The sequence below is a fragment of the Sitodiplosis mosellana genome, unplaced genomic scaffold (genome assembly GCF_009176505.1).
Source record: "Sitodiplosis mosellana isolate CC-2019 unplaced genomic scaffold, AAFC_SMos_1.0 Smas_scaffold_17, whole genome shotgun sequence".
In the NCBI taxonomy this organism is placed as follows: domain Eukaryota; kingdom Metazoa; phylum Arthropoda; class Insecta; order Diptera; family Cecidomyiidae; genus Sitodiplosis; species Sitodiplosis mosellana.
Genome location: NW_022595259.1, coordinates 489,843 through 505,846, shown reverse-complemented (window position 1 = coordinate 505,846; position 16,004 = coordinate 489,843). Strand labels below are relative to the sequence as shown.

Here is a 16,004-nt window from a genome sequence, read left to right as displayed (position 1 = left end):
AATCAGAATCGATTAACGGGTACCTCCCATACAAAACTATCCAAAAATCGGTAATTTTAGTCAAAATTTCAAAAAATTTGTATGGGAGGTACCCGTAAATCGATTCCGATTGGTTTCAAACTTTCAGAATCTCATTTTTCTCTCAAAAAATGAAATTGCAGAAAGTTTGAAGCCACTCGGAGTCGATTTACAGGTACCTCCCAAACAAAAGTATCATTTTTTGAGGTTTTTCTTAGGGCAAGTACCCCAGGATCAAATCGAAAATGGCTCATCTTCGAACTTAAACTAAGTTTTTCGGATACAAAACTTTTGGCATTTTAGATTTTGATTATCTCAATTATTTTTTGAGTTATCGTGTTTACGAACAGCTACGACAACGACGACAACGACGACAATGACAACGACGGCACACGAACGGAAAAGTGTCTCAAAAAGTGGTTTTCTACGCGTTTCATGAGTTTTTATGATGATCTAAGCTAATTTTGCGAAAAAAGTTTTCGGGACCAATTCCTATACTTTCCCTTGACACGTTGTGTACGGAAAAGTAAAATGTTCATCCCGTTCAAATTAAGTGTGAATTCCGGATAAAACGCGTAAATCGACAGTTGAAACATTCAAAATATTCGTTCTTATCACCAAAAATTCATTTTTTACTTTCTTTACTTGAATAAATGTGTTAATTTACGTAAAATATCCATAAATCTACCACAAAATGGGACGGAGGTGCCAAAACAAATAATTGCTTTTGATTTTTTTTTCTCGATTATCTCGGATTATTATTGCAGTTTGCAGTCGATAAATTGTATTTAATCCTGAAATTTTATTGAAAACTTCTTCAATTCATTCAATAAAATCATTGTATTTTAAACCAAAAACGATACGATTCTAAAATAACGACTAAAGGTTTTTGTCGATTAATGCGCTCATTTTTATCAAAATTGACGTCACTCTGTCATGCTTTACTTCAATAAAAGATTTTTTCGTCCTCGTTCAATTGTCTCTTCTTTTTAATTTTATCTTCGATCTTCAGAAGAAAAATTGAATCATTTCATTCAACTTTTCAGCCTCGTTGACTCTTTGATTGTCTCTTAAAAGCAAAATTTTTTGCAAATCATCCGTCTACAATCGTTTCATCGTGCTAAATGCTGCAAATTGATTATAATTAAGGATGATCATCATCACGAATCACAGCTTACAAAAAAGTTCTTGACTTTATAAATGAGAAATTCGTGATTTGAACGGGGAGTTCTTCACTTTACCCAAAAAGTTCATTCATTTTATTGAAAAAAATTGACGTTCATAAAAGAGTAACGCAACAATTTGCGAATGCGTTTGCTGTGACGTTAATCTGCTTATAAGTGGCGAAAATTGTTATAAACATTTTTTAAAACAAAGTAACAACGACTAATGATTTCAAATTGACTCATTAGAATATCCTGGGCCCATTAATTTGTCCTCAATTAGCATTTTCTCTCTTTCGCCAACGAAATATGTGCCAAAAATCTTGTCACAATACGGTTGTCTCAACCAAATTCTTCGTTTCAATCAGGTAACAACAATTCCCACATTTATAACTTACATCCACGTACTTTAATTTGGATAAAAGCAGAAATGACAAACAATCGAGAAGACACAAAATGACAAAAAAAAAACGCAAGAAACAGCATCCCAGTCAACAATACCTGTTTTGGACGACACAGTGTGACTCGCGTGTCTACTTCCAAAGAATCTCAACAATGCGGAAGAAATTACGTGGTTTCTAAGAAAAAGAAGAAAACAACACGCCAAATCTCCCAGAAACAACAAGTGAAAACATTGTAATTGATGTATTTTCCCGTGGTTTGTGTCTTCATAAAAAGTGATGATTTAAATTCGTTGGTGTGTCGGTTTTGGTGTTCTTCTGTGGAAGTGGGTCGGTCGGTGCAAAACAAAACCATCGCAAATTATGGAAATGAGCTAGTAAATTGCGCCGGTGAATTTAGTATGGAACATATGAATCACCCACATAGAGAGCGGCACGTAACAAAAGACGAGCCAACGAATTAAGCAACACACAAAAAAAGTGAAATGAATCAAGCCAAAAACATGTGATCAACGGGTGTTACACAATTTCGGCAATGATGAAATGAAGAATGAAGTGCTGATTCGACACCAAAATGAAACCGAAAGTCTTAATCCATAGAATTTGGGAAGAATCAAGAAAAAAATTATCAGAACAGGGATATTTGAAAAATTTAATGCTTTTTTTGGCGAATAGATTTATAGGCGGGTTTCAGTCAAATTTATCAGAGCAAAAGCACGATAGTATTGCTTTTTGAAGAAGAAAAAACCAAAGCAAATGCCGATAGTTCGCCAAATCAACCATCTATATGGGCGAAAAAAAAAACGTCGTGAAGATTTCAAATTCTTCAAGTTGAAACGCCACCGTCGAACCGGTTCCAACCGTGTGGTTTCCGTTCTAAAGATAGGACCGTTATTACAGTGAACAAAATCGCGTTAAAACTGAACTCAAAAATAAGAAACTCAATCTCAATTCAAGAACAGCTCACACGAAAACAAAACTGGGCGAATCCAAGGCGAAGAAGATTTACGAGCGTTTAGCGTTTTAATTGCCGCTTTCCGGATTCTAATCAGGCACGTGAGTCAATTTCGTTGTATTCGTGCTAGCTCGTTGCAATTTGCTAATTAATCACTTGCCCGTTGGCTCAGTGCGAAAAATAAACAGTTTATCACATCGAATATAGAAACACAAAAATTACAGTTCTTCGAAATGCGAAAAAAACACACAGCGCTCAATTTTTGTTTCAATGACACAGAAAACTAGCGAATCCCGTACTGGCCGTTGAAATTACAATTTTTTCCGTTTATGTAATTCATTTGCGATGCTGAATAATGTGTTTTTATTGTGCGCAGAGAAAATTAGTAACAAATAAAAAAAATGATGCGAAATCGAATTGTAGAAAAAAGCAACAGCGTCGATGAGGCTAATTGAGGCTAATTTCATAGGCACACGTCGAATTGTAAGAGAGAGTACAAAAGAAATTATGATAGTGATAAATAATAAGTGCGTGTAATGGATCTTCAATGTTCGCATAAAAAGCGTAACAACTGTTCAATATACGCATCGCTTTTGTTTGATGTGCGGTAAAGACAGAAGAGGAAGTGAAAATTTTTCACATGCGCGTGCAACGAGAAGCGAACAAAATCGAAAGTTTTTCTCTTCTTTTTCTTCGGAAACAGCACATCTTCTATGGAAAATAATACGCGCGATAATTAGATTGAGCGCTAATTTGTTGATGAAGGTTCGCCCATTCTTGGCGTGTTTGCTCGCCACGCATGCTCATAAACCAACGCATTATGCAATGTATCGACATCTTGCTCATGTTTATATTTGCTTCGTAAGTGACTTTAATTGTTGCGCTTCAATAACAATCGATCACATGAAGTGCGTACGACACACGGTTTTTAATAACGATGTGTCGTTAGTGCGAAACATTGCGAAAGATGTTTACTGAAAATAAATGAACACCGAAAATATTTGCGTTGAGAAATACCCACGTGAAATAGTCTATCGAGCGGAGGGAAGAGGGGAGCACTGTACAATTTTAAGAGGAGATGGAAACATTCGATGGCTAGAAAAAATCGACAATTTAGAGCAAAAAAGAAAGAAAAAGTCAATGGATTGAAGTAAAAAAGACGATGGTTTAGAGCAACCGATTTTACACGCAGTGTAGCAATTCCCTTGCTAGTTGTAAGAACTGATTGACAGATGATCCAAAAGATTTCAATTAACACGACGAACCAACTAACGTCGGCATCGTCGGTTTCAGTTTACATAGTTTTGTTTGATTTAGATTATTTCTTGGCCAACGGATAGGCGTGTGTTTACTTCAGTCAATACCAATTCTTGCATAACTGAACTGAACTGGGCTCACACTCTCGTGATCGTTTTATTTGATTTCACACATATTGCTGAACTAATCGGCCCGATATTTCTCCAGCTCACAGATCAAACGAGAAAGCAAGTGCAAGATTTCGACATACAATTACCGGGTTAGATGAGGTACGACATAGATTTTGAATTACATCGTTCTCAGGTGTTATGAGTTTTTTTTTTAATAGCGCGAATTGAGATTGAAAGTGGAACTGAGCGGAATTTCGTTGAATTGTATCAAAATTCGAATGAAATCGGTCGAGTTTAGAGAATGTTTTGTCTTCTTGAAATTTCTAAAGAATTTTTCCGTTTAAATGTGTCTGGTTCTTTGTCATTTTTCTGTTTTATTGACTAGTTTTTTTTATTGGTTAGTTTTTTATCTTCTTTCGTTCTGTTCTAATTTTTACTGTTGTTTCCTTTTTTTGATACATTTTTATTATTTAAGAAGATTGTATAATCTGATACTAATCATTATCATTGCTGCTTTTTTTGTTATATTCTTCATATTTTAATGGTTTCAATTCTCTAATTTAAAAGAAGAGTGGAAAAAACACCAAATTTCTCGTTATTTTTTTTAAGTTCTTGTTTCGATTTCTATTTTGAGAAAGAAAAAACTGACCGAAGAATTGATCGACATTGTTTTTCGAAGGTTCAATTCGGAAGTTGAAATCTTCTCTTTGCTGAAAACTGGAAAACGTCCAATGAAGCGATGAAAACAGTCTCTTATTCCGGAAATTCTTGTTGCGCAATGAGATTCACTACACATTATTAAATCACCTTTCTCTCTGGCTGTGGGAGACATCTCAAAGTGAACTTCTCGTCTTGAAATTAAGCGGTAAAATTCGCAATTTAAAAAAACATAAAACAATTGATACAAGCAATTAAAAAGCGTAAAATAGACGGAAATGGCCAAAGTCATCAGAGTGTGTAAAAAGTTGAAAGTTTCATTGCCTTCTGGAGCCGGTTGCTTCCAACGGTTTTAGATGAGCGCGGTAACAGCTGCTCAGACAGAAATAGCTCTTTGCTTTTGGGTTTTTTCCATTTAAATAAGCTTGCTAAAAGTGAGTGTTTTTTTCTCTTGAAAAGAGTTTAAAATTTAAAGATCGATTTTTGAACATTTTTAAAGGGCATTCTTTTTCAGAACGTCTTTTCTATGGATACTATCCATTGGATAGTGAAAATTCACTCTTCACTTCTAAACATTTTAGACTGAAGAGTAACAATAATCGAATTAGTAATTCCAATTCGATATGAGTTTATTACCGCCAATCTCCAGTCGTGTTTGCGACGAGTCATTTCGTGGCGACTCGAATGCTTTAAGAATTTAAAAGTCGATTTATATCATTTGTCACGCCTTAAAACAAGATTTCATCAATCGATCTTCAAATCTCGCGCACCCGAAATGTCATCGAGCGCATTAAAAATAGTCGCAAAAACCCATGTTCTGAATGAAACAAATGAACGGAGTTTGGTGTTTATGGCAATTATTGTATGTTTGTATTATATCTCTATGGGAAATGCAAAATTCTTCACTTAATTTATGAAACTCCTTTAAATCGATGTAAAAGGGAAATTGACTTCGGCGCACATATCAAAGTAAAAAGATATGCTGAATTTAGCAAAAAAACTAAAACAACGTCAGCAGTTTGAACGAAGTATTAGATAAAAACAAAGTCGACATTTTTACATATATATTCCAAACAAATATCGTCTAGTTGACTATCAAAAAAGCAAAAAAAAAATGAAACTCGATCAGCAATCTGGCGCTTATGAAACAAAAGCGATAGTCAAAAATATAGACGAAAAAACTTCGACGCAAATGACTTGATCAAGCTGAAGTCCAAATGTAACTGATTTCATTCACCATAATAGAAATAAAAGTCATTTTGCATGCATAAATTAATTTTATGCAAGAAGCGGGATAAAATCAACCAAACTATGAAATTTTGGCAAGCGAGTGTCTCGTTCCGAGACGAAGAAGAATATTTTACGTAAAAAGTTAATAAAAAAAACTTCAAAAGTGAATGAGAAATGTAAAAAAAAAAAGAATTAAATGATGCACATCATAAAGTTTGGAAAGTTCATTCACTTACGTAAATTAAGTAGATGGGAAATATGATCGATTTTTATCAAAACATCCGATAGCTCGCCGGATTCAATGCATAAATTGATTGAAAAATAACAATTTGGATGAAAACAGTGTTCAGAATCTGAAGACTGTTCAGAATGATCTCTAAAATTTCAAAGAAAAATCTTTCTTCTTTCTGCATCGTTTGTACGAAGAAAAAAAAACCGCTGAAAACTCGCCAGGAAAAGAGAAAAGTAGAAAAATCGAAACTATCCACAGAATTCATGAAAATAATTGATATTTTGATCGGAATTAATTAATGACCGTCAAGCCATTCACGCATTCACACAGAAATTTAATGAAAACTGTCATGTCCCACTTGAACATGCAATTAGTTCAAACACCGAATTCCATCGTTTTGAGTCATCTACAGTCTAGAATGGCAATTTAGTTTGTTTACGAACAAAAATCGTACAAGGCCCATTAAATTCCGGCCGAAATAGTCCAGAATACGTTCGAATCTCAGTTTCATTTGAGTAAACAAGAGTCGTGTGAACAGCGATATAACTAACCTATCCTAAGCGTAATTTACGAGCTGTACACAGCGAAAGAGAGAAGTGAAAAAGACGCTGAAAAAATTATCATACCAAATGGCTTTTGTGTTTGTTCATTTAAACCTCATCGACGGACAAAGAAATCCATTCATATACAATGGTATATCACAAAGGAAAATACTGGTTCAGAAGTTTTCTGCGATTTTTTTCATCGTTGAACAATTGTGCGGAGGACTGTGTCATGTGACTGTCTCGTCATGTATGCATTTATTGAAAATAATACGTTAATCAGATTTAATTTCGATCGGTCGGTCGGTCGGTTGGCTTTGTGTCACCGCGGTATGGCGCTCATAAAACGTTTTAAGTGGGTCTTGCATGGATTGAGACACCCGCAGTCTGGATTCGGGATAGCATGCAGTGACGATGGCCATCGTTATCTGTCATCCGTTCAGCAGTACAGCTATGCCATTGAAGGTAACGTTATTTGATTTAATGTGGCAATTTGGTAGACGGAATTCGCATTCGACACGCAATACTCATGAATCAGCGCGAATTTTTCTTTTCGTTCAACTCTTAGTACAGGCAGCGTTCGTTTCGCATTACTTGAACCGATTTCATTAAATTTTGCCCGGGTCGAACAATGCACTCGAATGGCATATGCCACAAGAATGCGCACATTCTCAACGACGGTGACGTCGACGACACCGTAAATGGTAAAATTGATGGAGCGCGCAATGTGTGAAAAAGTCAAAGGCAACGAGTTAAGAAAAAATAAACAGATGTGACGAGAGTTTCTGCTGTTTTAATCGCTTTGGCTTCATTGTAATTTAAAACCGAAATCACTTTCAAGACGATGCTAAAATGCCACGGAACAATCGCAATTGCACAGAGTCCAGGTTCTGCACAGAAGAAATACGCCAAATCATCAGCAGATTCAACACTTTAGCATTGATTGCTCTTTACTATACATTAATTGCCAAGCGATATACATCGTTGATTAAACACACTTTCGATCAAAGGAAATGCAACCTTTTAGAAAATTTCAATTTTTTTTTCGCTTTTATTTGATTAATTGAACATTCTTTCAACGATTTTATCGGTTTCACCTTTTAATTAGCGCCAACGATTAGATCCCGTTTTTTATTTTGTTTTCAAAGCATTATTGATTTTATTCATTCATTTATAAATCGCGTTTTAACGCTTGAGCTAAGCATAAAATTGGATAAATGGCGAAGAATACTAATAATTACTATTCTTAGACTTTTATTGCACATTGTGTAAAACACAAAAGGTGTGAAGTAACACATATTTCAACTCGCCTTTTTTTCGCTGTTGCATAGACAAACCAAGCGGCTTCTTCTTCAAACAGAACCTCTGCTGAACCGATTACATTAAATTAAAGGTCGCAAATGTTAACAGGATCATAAAAATTGAACGAAAAATGCATTGCACGCTGATTTATGATGGGGATTTGCTAAACGTTTTATGTGGGTGAGTTATAACGGTGAGAAACGACGTTTTGACACAGACACTCTTGAAACGGTCAAATGAACGCGCATTAATTGAGAAATTACCACGCAAATGAATTCGCTGCTAAAATGACCAGCTTTCAGACTTTGAATGAAATCAAATGAATTTTCTTAATGCAACCAAATCACGATTTTTCTCCAATTTCCTTTAGTTCGTTTCAACGATTTTTTTTTTTCAAATTGAAGACTTTCAACCAATTTTCGTGATTTTTAATTTGAATATTTTTTCTTCAATAAAGAAAATTCTTCGAATAAAAGTGATATTTTCAATTTATATCAAATTCTATCGACCTTTCTGAAGGCAAGACATGTATTTAAAACTTCACTTTTTGCGATTCTTCGATCCGGAAAATCCCTTTTTGCGAACACTCATAGAATATTGATGGGCGAGTCGATTTTTTTATTTTTAAGTTTTCAATCAAATTGGTTTTAATCCAAAACTTTGCAAATTTTGCAACTTTAAGATAGAAAAAAAACGGTAAATTTCATCTTCGAGCATTAATTTTTTTGAATTCAAAAACAAAACTTTACCGAGACAAAATTGTCCAACAATGAAAAATATTGTGATCTTCAAAAAGTGTATGAAAAATGCAGAAACATCAATATCGGAAAAGTTTCTTCTAAAAATCAGCAATTTAACCAAAAAAAAAGAAGATATTTTTTTGAAATAATAATCGAAAATTATCAATTTGACTAAAAAGATCAAATGTAAGAACTTGCAACAAACACATCTTTGTCGATTTATATTGCACGTTATTTTGTTTGAAGGAAAAAAAATCCGAAACGCAATATTCAAAAGAATTCCTGTTTGCATAAAGCAAATGTGTTGTTATGAAACGAGTTCAGTCAGTTTTGACTTCGTTTAAAAAAAAAGTCTATGAAGACGGTAAATAGCGAGTAAATCTGTCTAGAGTATCAAATCACTCCATTGTCTTATGTAACTTTCTTTAGATCTCCGACGGAGATTTTCATTGTAAAAACCATCAAGATCCATTGCCAAACAGAAAAAGATCACCCGAACGAAGGTGAAAAGAAAAAAAAAAATAACTCAAAAAGGTGATCAATTTCATCGTCGTGGCGGCGACAAGAACACTTGAAAATGTTGAAACCGTTTCTGAAAAGTAAATTTCTGGAAAAAGAGACGCTTTGTTTTGCGTCAAATAGTTTTCACTTTACCACACTTTGCGAAATAGAAAAAGTTAGTGTTTCACTCTGTTGCAAGGGAAAATTAGAACGCGCGTTCAAAATTGGGCAAATTTTTTACACACACTCACTCACACATGCACAATTCACGAATGTTGAGAAATTAAGAGCGAGAACACACGGTACGCGAAACTCACTTGGATCAATCTGAACCGAGCACGGAGTGTAAATTGCACGTTTGATCAGATCGAAGATCTACGAAAAACTGATGATCATTTCAGCGGTTGTGCTAGGGCCCAGCATTCAACACACACACACACACACACACCTCTCGGTTCGCACAAAGTAAACAAACAACGGATGCGATCGACCGCAAAGCGCCCAGACGCGAACGAAATAAATGCGCAAAACGAGGCAAAAAATAGTCAAAATAGCGAAAGACGACGAAAGAATAGCGAATGAGTGAGCGCATACGCGCGCGGACAACCGTAAAACAATGGTGCAAAAGTGCAATACCAACGACTGTTTGCCGAAAAAGTTTCCGTGCTGCGGAACGCTCAAGCCAGAGAGTGGGAGCGAACGAGCGAACATCGGGCACGCAAATCCGTTTATGGAACTTTCAGCGAAGATTTTTTTTCCATCGAAATGATGATGCCGTTTAAGCGCATCACACAGCAATAACAATAATGTTTCAATATTTCGATTTAATTGAATTGTATACCGTTTTCTGCCCACCGTATTCGCGATCCATTGTTTTGTGCTTCGCAGCCATTTATCACAGCGCAGCCAATGTTATGTTCGCCATTTCACACATTTTAAATAGCCGAGAATTGTTGATCATGTGATGAGCCGAGTTACCAAATACTCATCACTTGTTCGAGCGAAGCGCTTTGCTTCTTCTTTGGAACAACGGAATTTTTGACATTCCACACCAGGCGAGTCGGTATGAAATTCAGCACACTTTGCCACTTGAGGACACGATTTTATTGCAATATCGACGCAAATTTACTATGTCGACAGTGCATTTTCGTGTGTTTTTGGTTTTCTTCGTTTTTTCATTGAGTGACGCTGCAAAGGAAATGAGCTTCATTTGAATGAATCGCCGGATATTTTCATCGAATGTATTTTGAATGGAATTTTTCAGATTTTTCGTGGTTTCAAGCCGATTTCTTAATCACATTTGATAAATTGAGTCGAATGGCGAAACAGATTGTTGGTTTGGATGATTTTATTTGCCTTATTATCAAAGAGAAATGTACAGTTAAAGCATACGATTTTTGGACGAATATATTTTCTATTCAAAAGATAGATATTTCAATGTTTCCAGTTAAAAATGAAAAATGTTCCGTTTAAATCAGAAGAAAAACACTTTTTGGGCAGAAAAATTTCGTTATTTATTACTTAACAAATAGAAATATCGCATTAATTTTTTTCGTGAAATGAAAATAGTTTCAGCCTTCACTTCAAAACCTAACGATCTGCAGAACAGTTGAGCATGTTCTACTCTCGAGCGCAGAAAAAGTGATTTTCATATGAAAAATCATATTCAGAACATGAAAAGTCATCGTTTCAAAGACGAAAAAAAATCTCCAACAAAAATAGCAAAATTCCATTAACTCTAACTAAAGAAATCGTTCAAAGCTCACGTGAACTTTGTTCGTCAATCCAGAAAAACCGACCACATTTGCTTCGAAATTTTCGCGCTTTTTTTTTAACGAGGAAATCGTTACGACCAATTATGCGTTTCAAAATTTATTCATCAGAAAACAAAACATTTCGCACTTGTTGCACTCGCGCAAGTGAGATTCGGTTCTGAAATGTTGCACGCTCGACAAAAGACAAAAGCTGAAATGGATTATAACATCGGTGGCGGTATTTAGTGGTAATTTGGGTGCATGTTCGTTGTCTGATGTGTTGGAATCGCACACTCCATTCGACCAGTCTCACACAGCGGCAATAAAAACGGTAATAATGGAAGCAAAACGCTTGCAACGTCATAATATTCACACGAAATGTGCGCGTTGGAATGAACCGCGATTTCAGAATGGGTCGATTTGTTTTATTCGCTCTCTTTTCATTTCATTTTTCTACGTTTGCACAATGTTTCCGCCGCCGGTATGTTCGAAATGCAACGAATGAAAAAATTGCTAAGTGTGACGCAGCCAAAATTGTTTCGAATTTTGAACCGTTGTGCGAGCACAAACGAGCGCATAATTTAATTGCTCGGCCCCAGACAGATTTGGGCATTTGCTATTTCAACTTTGCACTTGTCTCTCGCTCCCACAGAAAATAATTTCCGAACCGCGATATGTTTTATTTACTGTAACTGAATGAGTCCATTGTTGCGCCCCGGCTACAAATCCATTGTTACACACGCGTGTGCGCGATTTCAATTAGCGAAACGGATTTTCAAAACGAAATAAAAAACAACGACAAGTGAAATGATATAATATGCCAAACAAACTCGTGCACGAACCCAAATCTCGCGAGAAGCAGACAGACGAATGTGTGTCAGCCAGAAATTATGCAGCGCAAATGCGCATGAGCAGTTGAGCACTCACATTGCCGAAGCCTAATACAAAACGTGCGAAATTTTTAATTGAAATGTTTAATCAATTGGGTTGATTGAGCCCGATCATTGCTATTGGAAAATTGTTCGGTGCTGCCATTGGATTTGGAGGATGATTAAACAAAATTTGATAAATTGATTTTGTTTTTTGATGAACTTTGAATTCGTGAAAGGGTTTTGCCTATGTATTTCTTATTTCTCTTTAACTTTTTTTTTGGTTTTATCTCGATTTTCCGTCGCGTTTTATCTCCGGTTTTTTCATCCCTTCAAAGGAGAAAATGATGACAGCGAAAAATTGGAGGTTTTTCAATCTTTGATTAATAAAAAGGCAGAAAAATCGAAATGTTCATTTGATCAAAATGGAAGATATCCCTCGAATCATAAACAAATTGCCAAAATTTAGTAGCAAATCTCACTTGAATCACCTTCGAGAATGCACTTTGTGCTCGTTTCACTGTGTTCATTTGTCACATCCAATGTCGCCTAATGTGGACCAAAAAATGTATCCATTAATCATTCTGAATGGTCGATATCGTTTTATCAATTTTCGAAACTTCCTACCTATTCAATGGTCCCAAAGAAAACCTCCGATAAAAACCCGTGTCATTTGCAACTGAATGTAGGTTGTGGTTTTGTAAACAGAATACACCATTTGAATTTGTCATTACCACAATATCAATGTTTGACTACGTTGCCATTGAAGCGGAGTTCAGATAAAATTGACACAGTTTTTGTCACGACGATATCGCCACAGTGTAGGCACATGTGGATATACCGAAACCGTTTATTGACTCAGAGATGTTGCAACACACACAGCAAACTTATCGAAATTACATCGCATAAGTCATTTTCAGCTCCACGTGAACGTTTTGCCATATTATTTGAAATAGATCTCGCGAAAACCGTGTTGAACTATTTCGATTTACGGATGATCGCATCGAATTCTTGCCAGCACCAAAAATGTCAAATCGCTCACTCGCTCTTCACACAATCACGGAATGTTAAATGTACACAAATTTTTATTGGTTACATGCGATTTTTTTTTCTGTTTGCATTGTGTTGTTAGCAGCAACGGCAGCAGCAGTGAGAAAATTTCGTTCATATGGATTCCATTTTTGGTGTGCGATTGCATAATTCTCATTGCGAGCACACGCTCGCGTTCAGCACTGCAGTCGAATGCGAGATCGTATGTCGATTGCAGTGCTCCATTGCCAGTGTCAGTTTTGCGATACGATGTTAGCATCAACGGTTTATTTATGTTCTTGGAATTTAGACGACTTTTGCCATTGAACCACACGAACTCTTGTTGTTTCTTTCTCAAGAAATTCTTGGCATGTGATGAACACTGCTTCGATTAATTGTCTCTATTCCGTTTTATGGTTTCAAATTCGCTGCACTGCAAAATGGATGGAATTGTGAAAGTCGAAAGCATTCGAAATTCGAAACCATTTGAATGCAACGATGAACTCATCGCATAACTTGCGGCATAGTATGATGAATGCGTTTTTTGCACCCATCCACCATAAATGACGTGTGCTTGATGAAGTGAAAAGTTGATAAGAAAAGGAGAAAATCAAAGAAAACAATAGAAAAAAAAAGAAATGACAATGGAAGAAGAAGAAATACACTGAGCATCGGTTAATGAACTTGCGCATTAGAAAGGCTTCTCAAATGCCTTAAGCTAGTTCTAAACCATTCTGTCTCACCTTTTGCTCTCTTTGGAAGAAGTTGACATTTTCCACGTAATCATTCTGCGGGCGTCACACAACAGTCACATGACTCAGTTCAATTGGCATTTTCGTATGGTTTTCAAAGTTTGTTAAAGATACGAAAAAAATGATGAGATGAGGCAATACAAAAAACCAAATCATACGAAAAAAATGTTTCATGCTCAACTCTCAGCAGAGACATTAAATTTCCATAAGAAACACATGTGTTTGTCATCTGTAGATGACAAAATTTAACAACTATAATCCTCTTTTGCACCAATATACAGTGTCATCTACTATTTGACACAATGTGGCTTTCGAAATATTCCTGTATTTTATTGTCAAAATTACAAGAACGAGAAATTACGACTGCAAATTCTTATCGTCATAATTCTGGTTATTAGTATTTTATCAAAATTGTATTAGAGTTATCGACTTTCGATATCAATTTGAAAGAATATCACTTTAAATAGTCGACGGCAGTTGTTGTGTAGTGTGCGCATGATAAACGGTGTTATAATTCGACTTCCAATATTTGCCGTTTACATTTGCTAGAATACATTTCTTTGAATAAAAAACAAAACAAAGGGAATTTGTATCTTTTTGAGTCAGACGTAAACAACTAATCGTATTGAACTAGCTATGATTAGTCTCATTACAAGATTAAATTTCACCCATTGACAAAATTACCGATAACGAATTCTTATTTTATCTGTCGTTGCACTCGTGACATTTAACTGAATGATTTTTAAAATGCGAAACAGATAAACATTTAATCACTGTACTTGACAGAGTCTGTTCTTCTTATGGAAAAGTATCGGTTACGCATTTAAATCTAGATTTAATTTATACGACAAGTAAATCCAAATTGTGTGCCAAAGTTAAAGTGAAAAATCAACTTAGCAACTCTTGCCGATACATTTTAATTCACACTCATATAATGACACATTGATTACATATAAAACACGCAGTGAAAAATTGTAGAGCGCCATCGATCTTTAACGGCAAAACTTAAGTTCAAATTTTCGCGCTCTCAAACTCATTTGAGATGTTCAGCCTTACAGAATGTTATTCAAAACGAAACTTACAGAAAATATTAATGAATAAATTCAAATAGAACATTTAATTAACAACAAATTAAAATCAATATTGATTTTTGGTAAATTTCGTTGAAAACCGCCAAAAATGATAAAAGAAAAAATAAATTTAGTTTATATTGTTGAAATGGCTTTTTTTATACTCGATCTTATTTAATCCAATTTTTTTGGGTTGGTAAACTTTTAATTTGTATTTGGAAAATAGAAAAAAAACATTCAAATCACTAACTTTTAAGCATTGATGCAATATACGGATTTGAAATTTGTGTTGTAATCATTCCATTTGACAGCAATCGGTTTGACAATCAATGATTCTAATTTCGATATGAAATTAACATGCTGCACCAAACAAATTTGCCGGGAAAAAATGTTTGTGGAACTTGATTAGTTCTACAGAACATTTTTGGAGAATAAAATCGATTGTAACAATAATAAAAATTGCAAGAGATTCATTCATGGAGATCCAAACTATTTTTTTTCTCGGGAAAATTGGCCGGTGCAGCCTGTTAGTTTGGTTACGTTAAGCGGTGTTGAATGGAATCGAATGACAATCTCCGACATTTTACATTGCAGTTAAATTATGACAGAATGACGTGTAAAAGGCATTTATGCCAAAATTAGATTCTTCAAAATACTAATTGTACTCCAATTAAATTACAATGTAAAATGTCGATCAATGCCATTTGATGCCATTCAATACCGCTAAACATAACCAAACTAACAGGCTGCACCGGTAAATTTGTCCGAAAAAAAAAAATGTTTGTGGAACTTGATTGGTTCCAACGAACAAAAAAATGTTGGAAAATGTTTTTCTCACACCGTGGCAGCAAAGAGCAATATACCATAGGCGACATCTCTTCGCGTAATATTCAACTCACTCATTATACTGCTTTAACACATACCGCTCGATTGTGTGTGAATGAGTGAGTTCATTATTATTTGAAAAGATGTCGCTTGTCGTATATGTACATGCTGCCACGGTGTGGTTTTTCTTTTGTATTTTGTTTCTTTTTTTTTTCATTTTTATAACTCAAATTTTCAATTAAATAAAAAAAAAAATTGAGACGACTTTCATATCAGACAACAGTAGAGCTCTGAATGTCAATTCATACGCTGCCAACTTCATGTCATTGACAAATATGAAAAGTTGACAGCGCATGGAATTGTCCGCTGTTTGACACAGGCGCTCTACTATTGCTCAGTTTCAGAATATTAGTGTACGTTTTAATTGAGAGCTTGGCTAATTTATATTGAAACCTAATCTTCGAGTCAAAAGTTTTGAATCATTTTCAACTCTAGTTGATTGCTAAAAGTATCAAAATTGTTAAAATAACTATAATTGAAATCAAGTTGCGGGAATTTCTACTATTTTCAAGCGAAATAAAAATGCAATTCTCGAAA

At 35.1% G+C, this 16,004-nt stretch overlaps 1 protein-coding gene across 2 annotated transcripts in view; it reads right to left on the bottom strand.

Annotated features, from left to right (window-relative positions):
• LOC129568194 (mucin-2-like) overlaps positions 1-9,496 on the bottom strand; it is a 33,891-nt gene extending 24,395 nt beyond the window's left edge. Inside the window, exons 1-2 of one of the 2 annotated variants that reach the window (XM_055445837.1) lie at positions 9,364-9,491; positions 9,262-9,297 (exon numbers count right to left, since the gene is read on the bottom strand). The gene's annotated coding sequence lies outside the window, so the exon portion shown is untranslated. Of the gene's footprint in view, positions 1-9,261 lie in introns of both variants that reach the window. The other variant, XM_055445836.1, reaches the window with a different exon arrangement.
• Between the last annotated feature and the right edge of the window lie 6,508 nt (positions 9,497-16,004).